This window comes from Bos grunniens, chromosome 20, assembly GCF_055505025.1.
Source record: "Bos grunniens cultivar Pamir isolate PY7600 chromosome 20, Bosgru_T2T1.0, whole genome shotgun sequence".
Lineage (NCBI taxonomy): Eukaryota > Metazoa > Chordata > Mammalia > Artiodactyla > Bovidae > Bos > Bos grunniens.
In genome coordinates, this window is record NC_141184.1 from 15,970,744 (window position 1) to 15,978,928 (window position 8,185).

The 8,185-nt window shown below is 48.5% G+C and overlaps 1 long non-coding RNA gene across 2 annotated transcripts; it reads left to right on the forward strand.

Annotated features, from left to right (window-relative positions):
* The first annotated feature begins 272 nt into the window (after positions 1-272).
* Positions 273-7,261, forward strand: LOC147350134 (uncharacterized). Of its 2 annotated transcripts, none has more exons than XR_015149179.1 (3): positions 273-993; positions 4,701-4,872; positions 6,679-7,261. It is a non-coding gene; the product is annotated as an uncharacterized LOC147350134 (long non-coding RNA). The 2 variants fall into 2 exon arrangements; XR_015149180.1 differs by having other exon boundaries at positions 4,701-4,819.
* Positions 7,262-8,185: the final 924 nt, after the last annotated feature.

An 8,185-nucleotide genomic window follows, 5' to 3' on the forward strand; every position in this document is an offset into this window, starting at 1 on the left:
CCAGGCAATAATACTGGAGTGGGCAGCCATTCATTTCTCCAGGGGATCTTCCCCTTCCAGGGATCACACCCAGGTCTCTTGCAATACAGGCAGATTCTTTACTGTCTGAGCCACCAGGAAAGCCCATATAACTACTGAAAATGAATGTAGCATTGGTTCCAGGTAAAGTCACACCCCTGTTCTCAGATAAGTCATGACTATTCCTCTGGGGAAAGAGTATTTACTGTGACTGAGGCAGACCAGCTGGAGTGCTGGGCAGATAGCTTGGTAGTGTTAGGTAGGTAGAATAGGGAAAAGGAGTCCAAAATGGTGGTGACTAAAAGACAAGGAAGGTCCGAGGACCAGAGTGAAGACTTCAGGCAGAACAAACAGAACAAACAGCACTCCTGGCTAAGCCCAATTTGCATAGGGCAGACCCAGGTGGAGGAAAAAACATATAAAAGGAGGAGCCAAAGCGCTTTCTCTCGGACTCTATCTCCTGCGTGTGTGTGCGCACGCGCGCGCTCTCTCTCTCTCTCTCTCTCTCTCTCTCTCTCTCCCTCTCCCTCCCTCCCTCCCCACACACTCCTCCACTCTCTTCTCTTCGAGTCTTGGATTCTCCTGCTATCTTCTAAATAAAATGGAGCTGTAACACTGATTTGCCTAAGAGCTGTAACACGGTTTGTCCAAGACCCGAGAGCTGTGATGCGCCGAGGGCTTTAATGTCCGTTGCTCCAAATCCTTGTTTTGACGAGACAAAGAACCGAGGAACATACACTCGCGTGACATCTATGGTGCTGTGACTCGGATATAACCTGGCTGAAACAACCTCTGCGTGGAAGATGCCAAGCACAACAGGAGACCAACTCAGCAAAGCTCCCGCGCTAGAAGCGGAAGGCGAAGAAACCCAGCGCAGGGGAAGGCCCATGGTGCTGGAAACCGGGACAGCGAAAAACAAACTCAGCAGAAAGCTCATGCGGCCCAGTCTCAGATTCCAGAAGACCTCCAGTTAAGGTAAGAGGTCCTCGCTCCTATGGCTGGAGGGACCTTTACAATCTCTCGTTTCTTGTTTCCTCGAACCTCCCGCGAACAGGCGGGCAGCAGGGGCACAAGTGAGGGACTCTGGAGAGGCTGCTCCTCAGCATGTCCCAAAGGCGCTATCTGCTGAGCCCCAGTAGCTGTTATACAAGCCGGTGGGGGTTCTTCTGTCCTTTCTCTTCTCTGTGCCAAAGATCAGACCAATGAAACTGTGAGCACCAGTCAGATATTTAGCAAATTTTCCAGTGGGCTATGAAGGGGATTCCTTGGCATGTTTTACCCACTGCTTTTTCCTCCTGTCCTTCAGCTCTCTCCCGGGACTCAAGCCGGGCCAAAACTAATGAAACTCAGGCTCTGATGTCTCATTGCAAAAATTCATTGAGAGACAAAGCAATAAGAGGTAGATTTGTTAGGATCCAGAGAGAAGCCACCCTCCAGGATGTGAACCATTGCCAAGGGCAAGGGCTTCGGCCCTGGTATTAGGCCTGGCTAGGTTTTGTGAGGGGATGGAATTCATATGCTAATGAGTGAGAGGATCATCCCAGCCATTGGGGAACCACCCACTCCTCCCTCTTCTGACCTTGTGCCTTGGAGCTGTCTTGCCACCTCTGCGTGTGTCTGTTGGTTTATAGATTGGGGATTAAGGTTTACTTGAATTTGACTTGTCATCTTGGACCCAATTGATTTTAATTAGTTTACATTATACCCTTGTGCTATGTCATTCTTTCAAAGGTTGTGCTCTGCCCCCTTCCCTCCTGTTTCATGCTCTTTTTCTGAGCCCCATCCAGACCCACAAGACTGCCTCTACAATCTTCTGGAGAGACAACCAGAAAATAGCTGGCCTTGGGAGGGAAATACTCTATAATATCCAACCCCCTAATCCTACCCAATACTGGTCACACTGGAGATCTTGGGGACGCCCAAACTCCAGTCCGGGGGGTCCCAGGAGGTCATCACGCCTTGACCTGCCTAGGGATCGGTCTTCAAAAGGTTGTCACGCCTCAACTTGTTCGGGGATCCTCTAGTCCCAGGGGTCCCAGGAGGTCGTCACGCCTCGATCTGCCCAGGGACCCAATCCTCGGGAGGCCGTCATGCCTCGACCTCCCTGGGGATTCGATCTCTAGGAGGCTGTCATGCCTCAGTCTGCCTGGGGATCTGCACCCTGACCCGGGGACGCCTGGCTCTCAGGTTGTAACAGTTCTGGGTAGGATAAGCTTTAGAAAGACTCACGCCTAAGGAAGTCCACCCATGGAAACATAAAGAAGCCTATTACTTGTGGGACTGTGCCCAGTCTCAGCAATAACTCAGGAGCCCAATGAGAACCCCATTGCCTTTCTGGAGAGGCTAAAAAAGGCAAGTTTACCAACCTGGACTTAGACTCTTACGAGGGATGGGCGATTTTAAAGGACAAATTCCTGTCCCAATGTGCATCAGATATCAGAATTAAGTTACAACAACTACAACAGCAGAACCCTGCTGCCTCTTTAGATGAGATGGTCCAGACAGCCACCAATACCTTTTATAACAGAACAGGAGAAGGAGGCCAAGGCCCAGGAGAAGGAGAGAAAGAAAGAGATAAGGCATGCCCAGATGCTGGCCGCCCTCCAGAGAAGCCCTATGGCACACCCCGAGTCCTTGAGGGACAAGGCACGAGACAGATGCCTGATCTGTAGACAGGTGGGGCATTGGGCCAAAGAGTGTCCAAACCGTGACAAGTCTCCTAGAACGGCTTGCCACAAATGCCATCAACTGGGACATTGGGCGGCACTCTGCCCTTGGGACCCAAGAGCCTCAAGGTCAAGTGCCAAGCCTACCCTCACGATGGTTCAAGAGGACTGAAGCGGCCCGCTCCAGCCAGCCCGCCTGTCACAGATAACCATCATGGGGCTGGAGCCAAGGGTGCAACTAGATGTGGCAGGTAGGTCCGAGAATTTCTTGGTTGACACAGGGGCTACCTAGTCTGTCTTGATCTCCTACTCCGGAGCCTTCTCCTCCCAAACCTGTACCATTTTGGGTGCTACAGGAAAAGCAACTACTAAAAGATTCACCCGAGCACTTCTTTGTTGCTGGGATGGACAAATATTTTCCCACCAGTTTCTGGTGGTCCCTCAGTGTCCTACCCCCTTATTGGGAAGAGATATACTCACTAAACTGGGGACCACCCTTGTGATGGGAAGTTTTTCAGCCCCTAGAGCTCTACAGCTCCTGGTTACTACTGAAGAACCCATTACACCTTCAATAGAGAGGGACCAAAAACTATGGGAAGACAAAATTAACCCCCAGGTGTGGGACCAGGGGATTCCTGGACGAGCCCACCAAGCTGAACTGGTCATCATCGTCCTCCGAGATCCCACTTGGTTTCCTAACCGGAAACAATATCCACTCAAAAGAGAGGCTCAGGAGGGACTACAGCCTTTAATAAATAAATTCCTTGCTTGTAGGCTATTGGTCCCTACCAGTTTGCCATGTAACACCCCAATCCTCTCAGTAAAGAAAAAAGACGGAACCTGGTGAATGGTTCAAGATCTCCGGATCATAAATGAAGCTGTAGACCCCCTCCATCCCACAGTACCCGATCCCTATGTAATCTTGGGAGAAATCCCACCCAGTGCCAAATGGTTTACAGTCTTGGATCTCAAAGATACATTTTATTTTTTTGCATACCACTGGCTAAAGAATCCCAATACCTTTTTTCCTTTGAGTGGGAGGCTCCAGGAGAAAAACACCAACAGATGACTTGGACAGTATTACCTCAGGGGTTCAGAGATAGCCCCCACCTGTTTGGACAGGCCCTTAGTCGGAATCTCCTAGATCTAGACCTGGGACCTAATGGGAAAATATTACAATATGTAGATGACCTACTAATCTGCTCTCCAGATGAGAAAAGTGCCCAACAACATGCAATTCAGGTTCTAAACTTCTTGGCAGAAAGGGGATATAAAGTCTCCCATGCTAAGGCACAGATGGTCGAGACAAAGGTCACTTACCTGGGAGTTCAGATTACACACGGGTCCAGGAGGCTGTCCTCTGATCGGGTACAAGGAATCCTCCAGTTGCCCTCCCCCCACGACTCGAAAACAATTGCGAGCTTTCCTGGGGCTAACGTTATTGTAGAATCTGGATACCCAATTATGGTCTAATCGCCCAGCCCTTATATGAAAGCTTAAAGGGACGAGATGATTCAATCCCACTGATGTGGGGAACTCCTCAAAAGGAGGCAGAGGCTACACCAAAACAGGCCTTAACTCAGGCACCTGCCTTGAGGTTGCCAGACCCAGAAAAAGCATTCCAACTTTATGTCCATGAAAGAGAGGGAATAGCCTTGGGAGTGTTAACTCAAAGATTGGGATCTGAGCCCCAGCCTGTAGCTTATTAATCCAAGAGCCTCGATCCAACTTCCCGAGGTTGGCCCCTCTGCCTTCGAAATCTTGTAACTATTGCAATCATGATAGAAGATGCTTTAAAACTCTCCTTTGGGGGCAAACTAACTGTTTTTACCAGCCACCAAGTAAAACAACTCCCAAATGGGAGAGGCCATTTATGGATGTCTGATCAAAGAATCCTCAGATATCAAGTAATGCTGATGGAAAATCCAGGCCTCACTATATCCTCTTGTGAGGTTCTTAACCCAGCCACCCTCCTCCTTACCCCCGAGGGCTCTCTTCCCTTTCACTCTTGTCTAGAAACCTTGGACCACTGGACAAAACCCCGAGAGGGATTGTCAGAAGATCCTCTGACCAATCCTGAGGAAATCTGGTACTGATGGAAGCAGCTTTGTCTTGGATGGAAAAAGAAGAGCCGGGTATGCAGTAGTCTCCAATTTTGAGACCATAGAGGCTAAGCCTCTGCCACCAGGTACTTCAGCCCAATTAGCTGAGCTCATAGCCCTGACTCGAGCTTTAGAGCTGGGAAAAGGAAAAGGAATAGCCATTTACACTGACTCCAAGTATGCCTTTCTGGTGCTACATGCACATGCGGCTATTTGGAAAGAAAGGGGCCACTTGACCACCTGAGGGTCCCCAATCAAATATGGTGATCAGATTCTTTGACTCTTGGAGGCAGTCCATCTTCCCACTGAGGTTTCAGTCTCCCACTGTAAAGGACACCAAAAAGGGAACACGGAAGTGGCACGAGGGAACCAAGCAGCTGATCAGGCAGCTAGGAGAGCAGCATTACAGAACCATGACCTAATAGGGATTGCCACCTTAGTTCCACAGACTAATTTGCCAGAAACTCCTTCATATACTGAAGGTGAAACTCTAAGAGCGAGGGCTTTCAAGAAGATCCTATGAGGTGGTTCAAAAAGGAGGGACTCCTTTTTCTGCCTGGAAACCTCCAATGGAAGTTGGTTAACTCCTTACCTGCCACCACTCATTTAGGAGAAAAGGCCCTCCACAGATTACTAGAAAGGTCCTTCAGAGGAACAGGCCTCCAAACAACTATAAGACAGGTGGTCTCCTCTTGCCCCACTTGCCAATTAAACAACCCCCAAGGAGCTCGAAGACCCCGGCTGGCCCAGCCCATCCAATGACGTGGGGCCTACCCAGGAGAAGACTGGCAGATGGACTTCACCCAGATGCCAGTTTCTCAAGAGTATAAATACCTATTAGTTATGATAGATACATTCACAGGATGGATTGAAGGCTTTCCCACCCGGACTGAGAAGGCTGAGGAGGTGGTAAAAAAACTGCTCCATGAAATCATTCCAAGATTTGGTCTGCCCAGGTCATTACAAAGTGTAAATGGGACATCATTTACTTCTAAGGTCACTCAAAGGGTCTTGAAAGCATTGGGCATTACTTATTATCTCCATTGTGCCTGGAGGCCTCAATCTTCAGGAAAAGTAGAAAGAGCCAATCAACTCTTAAAATCAGCAATAAAAAAGATAACCCAGGAGACCTCCCTGGGATGGAAGGAGGCTTTACCAATAGCTCTCCTCCACACCCACATTGCCTCTAAGGAACAGGTTGGTCTTAGTCCTTATGAGATGCTATATGGGAGACCTTTTGTTTATGTCAATGACCTCTTCCTAGATCCAGAGGTTCAGACCCTCCAGTCTTATACCATGGCCATTGGGCAATTCCAACAGGATATACGCTTGTGGGGTATGAACCAGGACCCAAAGATTCTAAAGAGTCACCACTATATGCTCCAGGAACTCAAGTCCTAATTAAAGTCTGGAAAGATGGGTCCCCAAAGGCTCAACTCCAGCCCACATGGAAGGGCCCCTACCCTGTAATACTTTCTACCCTCACAGCAGTCAAGATACCAGGACATGACTCCTGGATTCACTACTCACGAGTCAAGCCGTGGAAGAAAACAGAAGACACTCAATACACCTGTGAGCCCCTGGGAGATCACAGATACCTATTTAGAACTACCAATGAGTGCCATTCTAATGAACACACCCAAAATCTGGTTTCTGGGGATAAGACTTCTCAGGATAACTCTAAGGAGCCAACACAGCTTGACAGAGATTGTACTCTAAGACAGACAGGAGATAGATCTTCTGATCCCTGAACAAGGAGGGACTTGAGCTATCCTGGTGATGTGAATTTAAAATTGACCAATGTCCCTACTAGTCCTTGTTATGCTATATTGATGATGCTTATGATTATTCCATGTACTGTCAATTGGCTAACCTGTTTTGTCTCTGCCCAGGTCAACCAGCTACAACGTGCAGTGCCAGTTCAACAAAGATATAAAACTACAACTGACCACAGAAAATATCACACACACCCTTGGACACTGCTATAAGGACTCTGAGGATTGAGACTAGCAAGACGGGGAGGCCCAATACCCCTCGCCACCCCAGTTCAGCAGGAAGTAGCCAGAAAGACCTCAACGCCCCTATTGCCAAAGAATTGGGCCTCCCATCTCTTGAGGGGGGAATGTTAGGTAGGTAGAATAGGGAAAAGGAGTCCAAAATGGTGGTGACTAAAAGAAAAGGAAGGTCCGAGGACCAGAGTGAAGACTTCAGGCAGAACAAACAGAACAAACAGCACTCCTGGCTAAGCCCAATTTGCATAGGGCAGACCCAGGTGGAGGAAAAAACATATAAAAGGAGGAGCCAAAGCGCTTTCTCAGAACTCTCTCTCCCTCGTGCGTGCACGTGCTCTCTCTCTCTCTTTCTCTCTCTCTCTTTCTCTCTCCCTCCCTCCCTCCCCACACACTCCTCCACTCTCTTCTCTTCGAGTCTTGGATTCTCCTGCTATCTTCTAAATAAAATGGAGCTGTAACACTGATTTGCCTAAGAGCTGTAACACGGTTTGTCCAAGACCCGAGAGCTGTGATGCGCTGAGGGCTTTAGTGTCCGTTGCTCCAAATCCTTGTTTTGACGAGACAAAGAACCGAGGAACATACACTCGCGTGAAGGTAGGAAACCTAAAGATGAAGAAGGAATATCTGCAAGATGACCTCCAAGTTTAGTAAGGTGGTAAGATACACTTGAAAAGAGAACTGGCAACCCATTCCAGTATTCTTGGCTGGAGAATTTCATGGACAGAGGAGCCTGACAGGCTATAGTACATGGAGTCAAAGAGTCAGACATGACTGAGAGACTAACTTTTTTAAGACACACTTGAGGGCCCATCAGAGATGGCTTATCTTGACTAACGAATCGTGATGTTCTGTTGCTTGTTCTTCCTCAGAGTTCCTTGACTACTTAGGTGCAGACATATAAAAAGAGCACAGCTGGGGCCTCCAGGGTTGGACTTTTCCAGTGCACGTGTCAGAAAAACAGGCCTCAAAATCCAACTAGAGAACTGGCAAGATTTTTGTTGATATGGTGGCCATCACATGACAATAAGACCAAGGGAGTGTGAACAACAGGAGACTGGTAGATGGGGAGAAAGGAAAGCAGGGAGTGGGATAACACATTGAGAAAGCTGAACCACAGTAGTGATAAGAGTGGCTGGAAAAGCATGTTTGAGAAATGGAGGAGGACACTGGAATAGGAAGTTTTGGAGGTGGAGAAGTTTTGCACGGTGACAATTTTCCTTGTGACTGAGGAAGAAGGTTGCTGAGGAGATGAATACGTTATTGAATAAGAGGAAGTGAAGCCATTAAGAGCCAGGACTTGCGCTAAGCTGCCCATGTGAAAGGCGACGCCATGCACAAGGCTGGTGGCCAAGACGTGGGGAAAGAGAAGGCGTAAACAGGAACCCAT